Below are 17,721 nucleotides of genomic sequence, written 5' to 3'. Positions count from 1 at the left end.
AAAAAAAAAAAAAAAAAAAGACTAAAATAATTTATACTAGACGGTTTGTTTACTGACTTTTTCTGTGAAGAAATCAGCTAACCCTAGATTTTCAAATTATAGAACTTGTGCAGGGTCAATAATATGCAAAAATATGCCTTAATAAGTTAATAAATGAAATTAAATTTACTTCAACTCATTTTATAATTTATAAACTTTCAAAATGTTAAAATAAGATGCACAAAAGCAATCTGAAGGAATACACATTTTATTTAAGATACTTTTTATAAAAAAAAAGAAATATAATTTTGAAGATGGACTATTTTAAACTATATCATACATTAAAAGCTACCAAATCTATTAATAACAAAAAGTTTAAGCACTTTTTCAAAAATACTGCAATTCCACGGTTATACACACTTATATATTTTTCTCTGTTTACAATAAACAACTAACAGACAAGCCAGATTCCATTAGATTTTTTTTATAAAACCAGTCTTATAGCAAGAGCAAGTAACTTGTCTGGAGCATGTATAGTTTTAAGGAGACAAGAGTAAGAGTAAGAATGATTATTGCTGAGTTACTCTTCCTTTCACCACAGTCATCAAGCTTGTTTTATGGATACCAAGATTAAGGAATTGAAGCAACAATTCATCAAAAAACTCAAATATTTAAATGCTCACAATAATATATAATAAAATATTCTTTTATTGCCCTTTAAAAATATAATAGAAAATTTAAAGTATAAACATTAGTAGACTGATTAGTAAAAATGAATCCCTGACAATTCAACAATTATCAACTCATGGCAAATCTTTAGTCTATGTAGACACAGCTAAGATACAGACAGATCGATGGGTGAAGATAAAGATTAAAAATATGAAGTGAATCCTGAGTCTATACTGGTTCTTCTAATTAAAAATTAGGGCCGTTAGGTTTTTACTTAATCTCTTCTTACTTTATATGCTTCCTTGCATATGGAGAATCCTGGTTCTCAAGACACTGAGGATAATAGAATTAGAGGACCCATCACGACTTACTTGTTTTAACCCATATTATATTCACAACAGTCTCAAAATAACACCAAAACTACAACCATGACATGATTACTAAAAACAGTTAACTACCTTTCCTAGTTCTTTTTATCTTTGGAGTATGGCCTATTAGGAATATATAGTTGAATACTGTTTTAAAGTCACTGGGAATAGTTCATTCCTAGGTGTTAAGGCTGCCAGCTGATATACATCCAGGTTCATTTGTTCATTTTAATTTTCAACTTCAATTTTTAGGGGTTGCTTTTTACTTTTTCATTGTTTTTATAGGTAGGTAAAACAGTTCCAAAGTCAAATCTATAATACAAGGATATCAAACAAGAATATCCCTCTCTCCCTACCCTACTCTGTCCTGGTCATTATAAACATTTAAAGAAATGTTTATCCTTCCACTTTTAATAATGTAAGTAAACATATATGTAACATACAAATATGTTTATATTCTATATTATTTTAATATATGTATATTTAAACTATACATATATTTTATAATTATATGTCTATGTACCCACACATATATGTATTGTTCCTCCTTCTTTAATAAACAGTAACATACACATTTCTCCACATTGTTTATTTTATTTAATAATAAGTAGTTTTACTGCAGTAAGAATGCTCCGTAGCAGCGTATACAGACTTCCCTCATTATTTTTTTATAGCTATATGGTTCTTTTATTTCTAACCTCTATCTCTTTGTACGACAAGATACTATATAGGGTTAGATTTTGCTTTACTAGCAAATCTGAAAATTGTTTTCTTGTAACAATTAAGCTGAATTAACTTTTGATATAATTGAAGTTGTGTGATCTCCAGTTCTATTCATTCTATTTTATGTTTTATATTTTATGTTCATATGTTGAATATATATATATACATGAATTTTATAGACATAGCTTGTGGTAGATTATATATTCCAAAGATGCCTGCATCCCACATGTTCTTGTACTATGTGACCTTGCCATTCCCCAAACAAGAGGTGGAATCTAGGGCTTCCCTGGTGGCGCAGTGGTTGAGAATCCGCCTGCCGATGCAGGAGACACGGGTTTGTGCCCTGGTCCGGGAAGATCCCACATGCCGCGGAGCAACTAAGCCCGTGAGCCATGGCCGCTGGGCCTGTGCGTCCGGAGCCTGTGCTCCGCAACGGGAGAGGCCACAACAGTGAGAGGCCCGCATACCGCAAAAAAAAAAAAAAAAAAAAAGAGGTGGAATCTAATCCCCTTCTTGAATTTGGGCTGGTCTTATGACTCAATTATAAGCAAGTGAATGTGGTAGAAATGATCATATGTGACTTTCTAGGTTACATCAGAAGAGTCCATGGGAACATTTGCCTGGTTCTTATGGGATGTTTGATCTGGAGGAAGCCAGACACCATGTAAGAAGTCCAACTACTCTCAAAGCACAACTCTTCAGAGGTCATGTGATAGTTCTGAGCCCAAACTTCTAGCTCGTGCCAACAAAGTCCCAAGACAAGGGGAGTGAAGCCATTTTGGACTTTCCAAAGCAGCTCATCCATCAGCTGAATCCCATTAAGTGACCTCGGTCTATGCCACAAGGACCATACAAGCCAAAATTCCGGCTGAATTCCTAACACAGTGAATCCATAAAATGATTGTTGTTTTAATCCACTGAGCTTTAGGGGTGGTTATGAAGTAATAGCAACTGGAACACAGTTTCACTGTGCAGTCTATTTGTTCATATACACACACACACACACACACACACACACACACACACACACGGACAAGCCTTCCTAAATTTATATATATATATATATATACACACACACATACATGCACACTAGATTCCTGAACAAGGGATCATATTTTATGAATATATAAAATATTTATATAAAATTTATATTTTAATAAATGTTTATAAAACACTTATAAACATTTATATATACTTAAGAAAATATATTTAAATAAAATTTAAATATTTATAAAAGTACATATATAAATGTAAAATTAGGAAGCTTTATTCTGTTCTAATAACTCTTGGTTTGGTTTTTGGCCCCCTACTACGAGCAATCTCCCCAGATCTAATTTGAAATATTATCCATTTATATTAATAACTTCAAAGCAATCAGTTTATTCTATTTTTTTTAAAATCCTGCTGCATTGGGTCTTCATTGCTGCATGCGGGCTTTCTCTAGTTGCGGCGAGGGGGGGCTCGTCTTTGTTGCACTGCGCAGGTATCTCATTGCAGTGGCTTCTCTAGTTGCAGAGCATGGGCTCTAGGTGCATGGGCTTCAGTGGTTGCAGCACATGGGCTCAGCAGTTGTGGCATGCAGGCCCTAGAGCATGCGGGCTTCAGCAGATGCGGAGCATGGGCTCAGCAGTTGTGGCTTGCAGGCTCTAGAGCGCAGGCTCAGCAGTTGTGGCGCAAGGGCTTAGTTGCTCCGCGGCATGTGGGATCCTCCCGGACCAGGGCTTGAACCCGTATCCCCTGCATTGGCAGCTGGATTCTTAACTACTGCACCACCAGGCAAGTCTGCTATTTTCACATTATCTACAATTCTACCCCCATTTTCTGATAACTGCATTTTTTCCAAACTGTCATAGCATACAGTTTTTCATATTACACATTCTTTTCCTTATAACTATCTTAATTACTAACACCAGTCTTTATGTCAGCAACTCTTCCATTTTTGGTGTCTGAAGTTTGGTCATTCTCCTCAGGAAGGGTTTATGTGAACAATATTATCCTAATTTTTTGTTGATACATTTGATTGCAGTCTTTATATTTCAAGCCTGTTTGATTCACAGTTTCTTTGATTCTTAAGTATGTTAACTCTGTTGTCTCTTATAAACGATGTAGGATGAAGTTCTGATGACAACCTCATTTTCTTTTCCTTAAAAAACATTTTTTGGGGGCCTGGAATTTCACCAAATTTTTTTCTCTTAATTCCAATAATTTTATTAGAATGTTTCTCAGTGATGGTTATTACCTTAGGTACCTGGATTGTCCTTTCGATATGTAGTTTAAATTATTATTATTTTTAATTTCAGAAAAGTTTTCTTGTTTATATATTTTTATTATTTGTTTTGTTGTACTGTTTTGGTTTTTTCCTATGAGACTATTATATGCATGTTGAATATTTTCTTCCTACTTTTTACATCCGTCACCCTCAAACCATTTCTTATTCTTTTTAAAAAATTAATATATTTTTAAAGATTGAAGCAATCACAAACTTTCCTGAACCACTTGAGAGTAACATGCTACTCTGATGTCACTCTTGAATTCTCAGTGTGTAATGCCTACAAATAAAGATATTTTCTTATACAATCACAAAACCATCAAAATCAAGAAAGCAATGTTAATACATTACTACATCTAATGCTCACATCCCACTGAAGTTTCCCCAATAATACCCTTAATAGCAAAAGGATCCATTTTGAAATCATGAATTATATCAGAGCATATAGGCGTTAAAATTGTCATATTTTTAAAGTCTCCTCCAGTCAGAGCAGTTTCTCAGTCTCTCCTTGACTTTGTAATCTTGCTACTGTTGAAAATTAGAGGCCAATTATTTTGTAGAATGTCTCTTTAGATTTGTCTGATGTTCCCACATGATTAGTCCTGCAACTTTGGCAGGAATGTCACAGAAGAGATGTATGCTCTTTTCAATGCACACTACCAGGTGGTATACATTTTTCATTCATCCCATTACTGATGCTATAAACTTTCAGCACTTGATGAAGGTTGTGTCTGCCAGGTTTCTCTACTGCAAAATTACTCTTTTTTTCCATTTGCAAATAGCAAGTTATTGAAACCATGTACACATCTCCATTCTCATCAAACTTTCAATTAATTCAATTATTTATATTAGTAAAGACCCATGATATCTTAGTTTATTCAGTGGATTACTATCAGGTATTATTATCATCAATTTGATGTTCAAATTGTTCCCAATTTGGCCAGTGGAAAAGAAACCCTTTCAAATTGGATTATGTGCCCTTTGACATGCCTCCATCATTCCTCGAGCACTTCCTTAATTTCTGGCATAAAATACTACACAGTAATCTGTAATATTTCCCTACCCCACTCCTGGAACAGGCCATTTATCCAAACAGCCTTGGTAATTTAGATGGGGAATAGTATTTAGAAGCTAAGATCTGAGGCTTAGGTGTGCTCATTGCTACTGGGGTGGCACTGAATCCAGGCTTTCTCAGTGGATACAGCCAGGGAATTGCATATATATATGCAAAACAGATACACATTTATAACTATATGTTTATAGTATGTAAACTGAAAACAATATGTTCATAAAAATTTCTCCAAGTCTAATCTAGTAATATATGGTCTATATTTAGTTTTCTCCCTTTCAATATTTATAACTATCTTCTCCAACATTGAAAAACACAGACAACATTACCCTTAAAATATATATTCCTTTGATCAATCTCTCTGTATGTTGTAACTAGCCTTCTGCTTCTAGTACCATCTACTTTCCAGACTGGGCTCTGACCAGTCCCACGTGTAACCATCTCACTCTGCTCAGGCTCCAACTCCTCACACCAAGACAGTTGCTTGTGTGGAAGCCCTCATCATGGTTAAGTCCTAACGGTTTACCATAGATGTTCCCCACCTTCCCTGCCCTGCAATGCACATAATTACCTTGCTATGCTTCATCTAATGGCTTTAATACAAAATTGATCAGGATGCGGAAGGGAAAGAACTCTTTATTTTTGATTTTTAAAAATTCCTCATTTTTACCTACTTGCTTTAAATAACTTTTTTTGTGTGTGCTACGCGGGCCTCTCACTGTTGTGGCCTCTCCCGTTGTGGAGCACAGGGTCTGGAGGCACAGGCTCAGTGGCCATGGCTCATGGGCCCAGCCACTCCGCGGCACGTGGGATCTTCCCTGACCAGGGCACGAACCTGTGTCCCCTGCATTGGCAGGCGGATTCTCAACCACTGCGCCACCAGGGAAGCCCTTTAAATAACTATTGTGTGCTCCTTCTAGTTAAACTTAATTTTTGAAATAAAATGTCTTTATTTCTAATAATTTCCTGAGTTCTATTAACTCATTTATGTTGCTCTTCCATATATTCATTTTCCTTTAACTTGTTTTACAATATTAGGTTATACTTTTCATTTGTTTTGTGGGCACATCTTTCTGGCATACTTTCATTGTACAGACATTGTTCTGATTCTTATTTTCATTTTTCAAATAGGTTTCTATTGGATTCAATCTTGATCCTTTTCTGTTGTTCTTTTTTTTTTTGGTGGTACATGGACCTCTCGCTGTTGTGGCCTCTACTGTTGCGGAGCACAGGCTCTGGATGCACAGGCCCAGCGGCCGTGGCTCACAGGCCTAGCTGCTCCGCGGCATGTGGGATCTTCCTGGACTGGTGCACGAACCCGTGTCCCCTGCATTGGCAGGCGGACTCTCAACCACTGCGCCACCAGGGAAGCCCCTCTGTTGTTCATTTTTATGAGAAATTAGTTTTCCTGAACATTTTAAGATAAGAGTATTGCATCAGGACGGCTTTTCTATCTCCACAGCTCTAGAACTCCCTTTTGCTGTTTCTGTCAAGTGTTCAAAGATATATCTCATATACTGTGAGATCTCCTGGGCTTTCTTTCCCCCCACTCATCTGGACCTTCTATATCCTTTGACTCTATTATCCCTATCCTGCTCAATTTGGATTTTATTCCTAGTAATTGTTCCTTAGTGTAGGGCTTTGAACTAAAAGGGAGCTATATAGCTGGTTAATTGTGTCATGGGGCTCAGACTGCTCCAGCTTCTTCACACCTTATTGCAGATCCCTTGCACTCACACGTAGATTGTGCAAAAACCCTTATAGTTTCAGAGGCAGTTCTCAATAGATCCACTTCGTTTTTTAAATGAGTACAGATTGGCTTTTGGGCTTCTTCAACTGCTTCTCCAGGTACAGATACTGATACCATGGGGTCTTACATCTGTTGACAGCTTGTTTATACCTGCTTTTATATTGAGGTTCATGGCGATACCTTTTCATCTGGTTTCTACTGGTCTTAATGTTTTTCTGGGGGTGGGGAGTGGGGAGTGGGGAGTTCTGGGCAATTCCGTTTTTTTTTTTTTCAATTCAGTTTCAAATCTATTTTATTTTGTTTTTAGATTTGAAATTTTATTTATTTTTAAAACATCTTTATTGGAGTATAATAGCTTTACAGTGATGTGTTAGTTTCTGCTGTATAACAAACTGAATCAGCTATACATATACATACGTCCCCATAACTCCTCCCTCTTGCATCTCCCTCCCACCCTCCCTATCGCACCCGTCTAGGTGGACACAAAGCACCAAGCTGATCTCCCTGTGCTATGCAGCTGCTTCCCACCAGCGATCTATTTTACATTTGGCAGTGTATATATGTCCATGCCACACTTTCACTTCATCCCAGCTTATCTTTTCCCCTTCCCCATGTCCTCAAATCCATTCTCTATGTCTGTCTTTATTCCTGTCCTGCCCCTAGGTTCTTTAGAACCATTTTTTTTAAAGATTCCATATATATGTGTTAGCATATGGTATTTGTCTCTTTCTGACTTACTTCACTCTGTATGACAGTCTCTAGGTCCATCCACCTCACTACAACGAGCTCAATTTTGTTACTTTTATGGCTGAGTAATATTCCATTGTATATTTGTGCCACATCTTTTTTATCCATTCGTCTGTCGATGGACACTAAGGTTGATTCCATGTCCTGGCTATTGTAAATAGAGCTGCAATGAACATTATGGTACATGACTCTTTTTGAATTATGGTTTTCTCAGGGTATATGCCAGGTAGTGGGATTGCTGGGTCATATGGTAGCTCTAATTTTAGTTCTTTAATGAACCTGCATACTGTTCTCCATAGTGGCTGTATCAATTTATATTCCCACCAACAGTGCAAGAGGGTTCCCTTTTCTCCACACCCTCTCCAGCATTTACTGTTTGTAGATTTTTTGATGATGGCCATTCTGACTGGTGTGAGCTGATACCTCATTGTAGTTTTGATTTGCATTTCTCTAATGATTAGTGATGTTGAACATCCTTTCATGTGTTTGTTGGCAATCTGTATGTCTTCTTTGGAGAAATGTCTGTTTAGGTCTTCTGTCCATTTTTGGATTGAGTTGTTTGTTTTATTGATATTGAGCTGCATGAGCTGCTTGTAAATTTTGGAGATTAATCCTCTGTCAGTTGCTTCATTTGCAAATATTTTCTGCCATTCTGAGGGTTGTCTTTCCATCTTGTTTATGGTTTCCTTTGCTGTGCAAAAGCTTTTAAGTTTCATTAGGTCCCATTTATTTTTGTTTTTATTTACATTTCTCAAATGGTGTGTCAAAAAGGATCTTGCTGTGATTTATGTCAGAGTGTTCTTCCGTCTGTGTTTTCCTCTAAGAATTTTACAATGTCTGACCTTACATTTAGGTCTTTAATCCATTTTGAATTTATTTTTGGGTATGGTGTTAGGGTGTGTTCTAATTTCATTCTTTTACATGTATCTGTCCAATTTTTCCAGCACTGGGAAAGAGGCTGTCTTTTCTCCACTGTATATTCTTGCCTCCTATATATCAAAGACAAGGTGACCATATATGTGTGGGTTTATCTCTTGGCTTTCTATCCTGTTCCATTGATCTGTATTTCTGTTTTTGTGCCAGTACCATACTGTCTTGATTACTGTAGCTTTTTAGTGTAGTCTGAAGTCAGGGAGCCTGATTCCTCCAGCTCAGTGTTTCTTTCTCAAAATTGCTGTGACTATTCAGGGTCTTTTGTGTTTCCATACAAATTGTGAAATTTTTTGTTCTAGTTCTGTGAAAAATGCCATTGGTAGTTTGATAGGGATTGCACTGAATCTGTAGATTGTTTTGGGTAGTACAGTCATTTTCACAATGTTGATTCTTCCAATCCAAGAACATGGTATATCTCTCCATCTGTCTGTACCATCTTTAATTTCTTTCATCAGTGTCTTATAGCTTTCTGCATACAGGTCTTTTGTCTCCTTAGGTAGGTTTATTCCTAGGCATTTAATTCTTTTTGTTACAGTGGTAAATGGGAGCATACCCTTAACTTCTCTTTATGACTTTTCATCATTAGTGTATAGGAATGCAAGAGATTTCTGTGCATTTATTTTGTATCCTGATACTTTACCAAATTCATTGATTAGCTCTAGTAGTTTTCTGGTGGCATCTTTAGGATTCTCTATGTATAGTATCGTGTCATCTGCACAGTGACAGTTTTACTTTTTCTTTTCTGATTTGGATTCCTTTTATTTCTTTTTCTTCCAATTGCTGTGGCTAAAACTTCCAAAACTATACTGAATAATAGTGGTGAGAGTGGGCAACCTTGTTTTGTTCCTGATCTTAGAGGAAATGCTTTCAGTTTTTCACCACTGAGAACAATGCTGGCTGTGGGTTTGCCATATATGGCCTTTATTATGTTGAGGTAAGTTCCTTCTATGTCTACTTTCTGGAGGATTTTTATTATAAATGGGTGTTGAATTTTGTCGAAAGCTTTTTCTGCATCTATTGACAGGATCATATGGGTTTTCTCCTCCAATTTTTTAATACGGTTTATCACATTGATTGATTTGTGTATATTGAAGAATCCTTGCATTCCTGGGATAAACCCCACTTGATCATGGTGTATGATCCTTTTAATGTACTGCTGGATTCTGTTTGCTAGAATTCTGTTGAGGATTTTTGCATCTATGTTCATCAGTGATATTGGCCTGTAGTTTTCTTTCTTTGTGACATCTTTTCTGGTTTTGGCATCGGGGTGATGGCCTCGTAGAATGAGTTTGGCAGTGTTCCTCCCTCTGCTATATTTTGGAAGAGTCTGAGAAGGATAGATGTTACCTCTTCTCTAAATGTTTGATAGAATTCACCTGTGAAGCCATCTGGTCCTGGGCTTTTGTTTGCTGGAAGATTTTTAATCACAGTTTCAATTTCAGTGCTTGTGATTGGTCTGTTTATATTTTCTATTTCTTCCTCGTTCAGTCTCGGCAGGTTGTGCTTTTCTAAGAATTTGTCCATTTCTTCCAGGTTGTCCATTTTATTGGCATATAGTTGCTTGTAGTAATCTCTCATGATCCTTTGTATTTCTGCACTGTCAGTAGTTACTTTTCCTTTTTCATTTCTAATTCTATTGATTTGAGTCTCCTCCCTTGTTTTCTTGATGAGTGTGGCTAATGGTTTATCAGTTTTGTTTATCTTCTCAAAGAACCAGCTTTTAGTTTTACTGATCTTTACTATCGTTTCCTTCATTTCTTTTTCATTTATTTCTAATCTGATCTTTATGATTTCCTTCCTCCTGCTAACTTTGGGGTTTTTTTGTTCTTCTTTTTCTAATTGGCTTAGGTGTAAGGTTAGTGTGTATTTGAGATGTTTTTTGTTTCTTGAGGTAGGATTGTATTGCTATAAACTTCCCTGTTGGAAATGCTTTTGCTGCATCCCATAGATTTTGGGTTGTCGTGTTTTCATTGTCATTTGTTTCTAGGTATTTTTTTATTTCCTCTTTGATTTCTTCAGTGATCTCTTGCTTATTTAGTAGTGTATTGTTTAGCCTCCAAGTGTTTGTATTTTTTACAGATTTTTTCTGTAATTGACATCTAGTCTCATAGTGTTGTGGTTGGAAAAGATATTTGATATGATTTCAATTTTCTTAAATTTACCAAGGCTTGATTTGTGACCCAAGATATGATCTATCCTGGAGAATTTTCCATGAGCACTTGAGAAGAAAGTGTATCTGCTGTTTTTGGATGGAATGTCCTATAAAGTATCAATTAAGTCCATCTTGTTTAATGTATCATTTAAAGCTTGTGTTTCCTTATTTGTTTTCAGTTTGGATGATCTATCCATTGGTGAAAGTGGGGTGTTAAAGTCTCCTACTATGATTGTGTTACTGTTGATTTCCCCTTCTATGGGCGTTAGCATTTGCCTTATGTATTGAGGTGCTCCTATGCTGCATGCATAAATATTTAGAATTGTTATATCTTCTTCTTGGATTGATCCCTTGATGATTATGTAGTGTCCTTCTTTGTCTCTTGTAATAGTCTTCAATTTAAAGTCTATTTTGCCTGATATGAGAATTGCTACTCCAGCTTTCTTTTGATTTCCATTTGCATGCAATATCTTTTTCCATCCCCTCACTTTCAGTCTGCATGTGCCCCTAGGTCTGAAGTGGATTTCTTATAGACACCATATATACGGGTCTTGTTTTTGTATCCATTCAGCCGGTCTATGTCTTTTGGTTGGAGCATTTAATCCATTTATGTTTAAGGTAGTTATCAATATGTATTCTTAATTGCCATTTTTTTTTTTTTTTTTTTGTGGTACGCGGGCCTCTCACTGTTGTGGCCTCTCCCATTGCGGAGCGCAGGCTCCGGACGCACAGGCTCAGCGGCCATGGCTCACGGGCCCAGCCACTCTGCGGCATGTGGGATCTTCCCGGACCGGGGCACGAACCCGTGTCCCCTGCATCGGCAGGCGGATTCTCAACCACTGCGCCACCAGGGAAGCCCTGACATTTTCTTAATTGTTTTGGATTTATTATTGTAGGTCTCTTCCTTCTCTTGTGTTTCCTACCTAGAGAAGTTCCTTTAGCATTTGTTGTAAAGCTGGTTTGGTGGTGCTGAATTCTCTTAGCTTTTGCTTGTCTATAAAGGTTTTAATTTCTCCATCGAGTCTGAATGAGATCCTTGCTGTGTACAGTAATCTTGGTTGTATGTTTTTCCCCTTTCATCACTTTAAATATATCCTGCCACTCACTTCTGGCTTGCAGTTTCTGCTGAAAGATCAGCTGTTAACCTTATGGGATTCCCTTTTATGTTGTCACTTTTCCCTTGCTGCTTTTAATATTTTTTCTTTGTTTTTAATTTTTGATAGTTTGATTAATATGTGTCTTCATGCATTTCTCCTTGGATTTACCCTGTAAGGGACTCTCTGTGCTTCTTGGCCTTGACTATTTCCTTTGCCATATTAGGGAAGTTTTCAACTATAATCTCTTCAAATATATTTTCAGTCTCCTTCTCTTTCTCTTCTTCTTCTGGGACCCCTATAATTCGAATGTTGGTGCGTTTAATGTTGTCCCAGAGGTCTCTGAGACTGTCCTCAGTTCTTTTCATTCTTTTTTCTTTATTCTGCTCTGCAGTAGTTATTTCCACTATTTTATCTTCCAGGTCACTTATCTGTTCTTCTGCCTCAGTTATTCTGCTATTGATCCCATCTAGAGTATTTTTAATTTCATTTATTGTGTTGCTCATCATTGCTTGCTTCCTCCTTATTTCTTCTAGGTCCTTGTTAAACATAATCTCATAATTTCTCCGCTCTATTTTCAAGATTTTGGATCATGCTTACTATCATTACTCTGAATTCTTTCTCAGGTAGACTGCCTATTTTCTCTTCATTTGTTTGGTCTGGTGGGTTTTTACCTTGCTCCTTCATCTGCTGTGTGTTTCTCTGTCTTCTCATTTTCCTTAACTTACTGTGTTTGGGGTCTCCTTTTCACAGGCTGCAGGGTCTGTAGTTCCCGTTGTTTTTGATGTCTGCCCCCAGTGGCTAAGGTTGGTTCAGTGGGTTGTATAGGCCTTCTGGTGGAGGGGACTGGTGCCTGTCTTCTGGTGGATGAGGCTGGATCTTGTCTTTCTGGTGGGCAGGACCGCATCCGGTGGTGCGTTTTGGGGTGTCTGTGACCTTATTATGATTTTAGGCAGCCTCTCTTTTAATGGGTGGGGTTGTGTTCCTGTCTTGCTAGTTGTTTGGCATAGGTTGTCCAGCACTGTAGCTTGCTGGCTGTTGAATGTTGCTGGGTCTTAGCGTTGAGATGGAGATCTGTGGGAGAGCTTTCGTCATTTGATATTACGTGGAGCCGGGAGGTCTCTGGTCAGAGGCACAGGCCTGACACCCAGCCAGAGCATCAAGACCCTGTCAACCACATGGCTGCTAGTGTTGAAGGGTCTCCTGCAGAGGCAGGGGTTGGCTGTGTTTCACCGTGGGAACAAAACACTGGCAGAAGTTCTGGGAAGTACTCCTCAGCATGAGCCCTCCCAGAGTCCACCATTAGCCCCATCAAACAGCCTAATATTATTTTTAATAATGACCATGTTCAGACTTCCCTGGTGGCACAATGGTTAAGAATGCGCCTGCCAATGCAGAGGACACAGGTTTGAGCCCTGGTCCAGGAAGATCCCACATGCCATGGAACAACTAAGCCCGTGCACCACAACTACTGAGCCTGTGCTCTAGAGCCCACAAGCCACAACTACTGAGCCCACATGCCACAACTACTGAAGCCCACACCTTAGAGCCCATGCTCTGCAACAAGAGAAGCCACGGCAATGAGAAGCCCACACACTGCAATGAGAGTAGCTCCCTTTTGCCGCAACTAGAGGAAGCCTGCACACAGCAACGAAGATCCAACACAGCCAAAAATAAATAAATAAATTTATACATAAAAAAATAATGACCATGTTTAACAACTAGTTTGCAAAATTCCTGAAAGTTTAACTGACCCTTGTAAGCCAGTATATCACTGCACTTATTCAAAAGTGACTTCTGTGATTCTTCAGTTCTCTGAGTTCCCAGTTTCCCTTCACTTTTCGTTTGATAATTCCTTACTGCCTTAGCAGCACTTTGATGCTTTTAATAAGATGTTCATTATATTTCATGTAGCATTATTAGTTGTTTTTAGCCATTTTGCTAATTGAATTAACCAAAGTCCCAGTGATTTAAAATATTCCACATTTTAGAAATTTTAAAACTTTCTGTAAAAAGATCACATTACCTTATTTTATAGTGAGGCAAAAAATGTTCTTTCCTAAGAACTAAGTTACTACAAAGCAGTTACAGTCTCAGATAGTCAACATTTAAGATATTGGAGACCTAAACTCAATTCCTGATAATTTCTTAAATATGCGCCTTACTTATTTTGTTCACTCTGTTCAGATTTTCATATTTATGGTCTTTACTTACTATTAATAATTCTACATAACCATCTGTCTGTTCCAAACATATGTCAATACTTTCCTCAAAGTTACTTTTCCTTTAAGCCTTTCATTTCATTCACCTGGCTAAGATTCCCATCTTTTCCTTTAGTTTCAATCAATTCACACTTTCAGCTCTAACAATTTGCACCTTATACCCATCCTGTGTATCCTTTCTTATATTTTATTTTGAAGGAAGAGTCTCATTTCTTTTTTTCTGCTAAGTCATTTGCACCCCTCTTCTAGAAATTACACCACAACTCATTTCAGGAAAGCTACCATTGGAGAGAGCTAAAATGTTACCTAAGAGATAATCTCCACTAAGCATTTCAGAAATTCCTGAACCAAACTATATTTCCTGTCATGAAATATATTAGGGAGTCTCTGAACTATTGGCTGTAAGTTAAATAATATGTGTATGGTTATAAGAAGAGAGAAAATGTTTAATAGTGAACTTTCTGCATTTTATTCCGTTTTCAACTTCTCATCTTAGTTTGCACCTCCACACTTCAAGTGAAAAGATGGACGAAAGCAGGGGGCAGGAGAGTGGTGAGAAATTTTACCTCCCCCGATTTCTTTGAAACTTGCAATCCCAACTATGAAGAATAAAACTCATTTATACTCTATAATGAAATATATTAATTAAATACACAGTTAACATCTGAAAGCAACAAGTATCAGAGAATGGATATTATGACTGGTCTAGAAAAGAAAAACGATATGTTTCTGAGTAAGAAGTCAGGCTGGTTGTTTTAAGTAGTTAGGAAAGGGTAGAAAGGTATAGGAAGGAAAGTAAGATACTGAAAAATATTAATTAGGAACCTGCTACAGAAAACCACTTTAAGAGATGACATATGTTTGCAAAGAAATGCCACTAATCCAATACAACCTCTCCATTCAGTCTCCAGACTCTCTTTGTTGCTACCAAAATTAATTATGAAAATAAAATGAGAAGATGGGTTAAAACTCCATCTCTGCAACTCAGATTTAAATTAAACCTTTGAAACACAGGAAAGTGGCTCTGGCCAAACCTCTCAGCTTTTCTAGACTTCAGTCACTTGAAGATTAGGGACAGTAACACCAATCTCAAAGATTTTTTTTCTTCTTACAAAAATGAAATAAAAATACCTCACAAGTTTAAGACATGTCCAATGGGAAACAGAACATACATTTAATATAAGTTTAATTCTTTCCCTTTGCTCTTTTTCCTTTATAATATCAATATAGTTAATATTTTCTGAACCAAAAAATAAGGTCTGGAAGCTGGTATAGTATACTTGAGGAACAATGAGATAAAACATTTTTGAGTTTAGGGCTTTTTTGTGAAGGAAGGTAGCTTTAATGTGTAGTTGAGATGTATTCAAGGTGTGGGGGACCACTTGGAACCCCAGAGTTGTCACTGAGATTATTTTACGCTGAAGACATCTGAGGTTCAACAAATGTAGGAAAAGCCTTCTTAGAGCTTTCTTTATCTGACTAAAAGGAGCAACTTCTGGGAAATGAGGCTATTGTAAATTTCCTCTCTTGGGGAGCTTTATGGCCTTGAAGAAGATGGAAAGACCACTCATACTGTAGAGACAAACATTATCAAAAACTTTCTCCTAAAAATGTACTTTTCTTTCCTTAAGAAACCTATTTATTTTTCCCACAGAAGGCTTTTACATCCACTTCCTTTTCCATACTATGTTAGGTAGATAAGCCTTTAACTTTAATCATTTAATGAGCCAACTCCTTCTTTTGTTGGCTCTGTGTATGCAGGCAAAATAAAATATTTTCTTCTATTAATCTGTCTTCTGTCAGTTTAATTCATAGGCCCCAGCTATTGAAACTAAAAAGGGTAGAGGAAAAGTTTTTCCTCCTCTACAAAGGGCTAGAATGAATATTAATCACTTAACAGCTATGTAACTGGCAAGTTACTTAACCTTTTTGTGCCTTATTTTACTCAACTGTAATGTAAAATGATGGTAAAAGTGCTCACTTTATAGGGCTTTACGGGAATTAAAAGAGCTAATAAATATAACATGGTTAGATGCCTGGCACACATGTTTTTTCTATTATAGTCTATCACCCAGCCCATATGAGCGTCTATAACTATAGACCAGGAACTATTTGTCAAAATTTTGTAACTTCTGGATATGGAGCAAAAAACTAGAATAGTACTTCCACTGCCCATGTTTGATTTCTGATTATAATTCCCCAGAATGATTACTAGTAAAACTCTAAAAACAAATTGTTGCCTGTCTTTGGAGTTGGCAAAACTGGGGGAGCTAGGAGTTTAAGTCATTCTAAATGTATTGTGGAGATTATTTTTTCATACTTGGAGCCTATGTCATAAAAGTTCAAAGTATACAGGCTGAAAAACTCATAACAGTATTTCATGGGAGACCAACAGACAAGTTATAGATCCTAAAAACTTACTCTTACCAAAAAGTTTTCCTCTTCGCTCTTTGTCTGTCTGTATGTATATATGTCAGATTATCAATGAAGCAGAGAATCCCAATGGATTTGTCATTAATAAAGTGAAAATACTAACTGCAAGGAGATGACTGATGATCAGAGTATCAGGCAACTCCTTTTGTTCTTTGTAAAATAGTCCCCGCACCGAGAAAGAAAATCTGACTCTTATCTTCAATTTATATCCTTGGCCCTCACAGCAGTTACACACTGATGACGTGGAATATGTTTTTTAGAAAAAGTGCTGTACAACCAAAATACATTTGTTAAAACTACATAGTTAGTATTAAAACAAAACATAAAGCCATCGAGTCACTGCCTAATAAACAAACATAAGGTAAGTAGCAATACAGCAAGGAGGACAGGTAAGTTTTTAAAGTACCCAAAAGATGCTTTTAAATTTTAACTCTCTTATCTTTGGTTTTCTGTTATTCTTTATAGAATGTCATTTCTTCTCTCTGCCCATCTAAAGACTACCCATTCTTCAGGTTTCCAGTTAAGCCCCAATTGTACTCTATGGCATTTTTTCCTCACACCAGGCAATATGATTTACCTCCTTTTGAATTCCTAAGGCAATGTTTTTTTTCTGTGCTCTATTGGTACTTACCTTGTGTTTATTAGGCAATGACACCATAGCTATGGTAAAAGAATATAGTATAAATCAATACTGCCAGACTAAACACTCATCAAAATATTCCCAGTGAAAAGTATCTAGATTTTGAAGGCAATAGACCTGGGACTGAAGTCTAGCTATTACTAGCTTTGTTATTTGACTCTATATCATCACCTGTATGTAGGGATATAGCTATGTGTTTCATAAGGCTCTAGAGCAAGGCTTAAATAAACAAAAAGCCAACAGGCACCTAAATAAACATACAATTATAAACTGTGTTAAGTTGTTTAAAGAAAAAAATGTCACAGTGCTATAACAAATGGAATTATGAGGAGCCAATCATATAAAGAATAGGGGGAAAGAATATTCTAAGAACAAACAGAATGAACAGAGAATTAGGAAAATACCTGGTGTAATCAAGGGTATGAAAGAAGGCCTGTGTGGTTAGAGCTGAAGGAGCAAAGGAAGGAACAGAGGGCATGCAGTGAAGCCAAATGTATTGTGCTATGCTCAATCACACAGGGCCTTGCAGGCACTATTAAAAGTTTTGGATTTTATTCAGAGTATAATCGGAACGAAGTATTTTAAATAAAAAGTGATACAATCCAATCTTTGTATTTAAAAAGATCATTTTGGCTGATGAATGGATTGGAGAAAGTCAAGAAAGAAGTAAGAA

The 17,721-nt window shown here is 36.9% G+C and overlaps 1 protein-coding gene across 25 annotated transcripts in view; it reads right to left on the bottom strand.

The window, feature by feature from the left end:
• DLG1 (discs large MAGUK scaffold protein 1) overlaps positions 1 to 17,721 on the bottom strand; it is a 313,869-nt gene that overhangs the window by 55,083 nt on the left and 241,065 nt on the right. The window lies entirely within an intron of this gene.

Source organism: Kogia breviceps, chromosome 5 (genome assembly GCF_026419965.1).
Source record: "Kogia breviceps isolate mKogBre1 chromosome 5, mKogBre1 haplotype 1, whole genome shotgun sequence".
Lineage (NCBI taxonomy): Eukaryota > Metazoa > Chordata > Mammalia > Artiodactyla > Physeteridae > Kogia > Kogia breviceps.
This window is presented reverse-complemented; position numbering and strand designations above follow the sequence as displayed.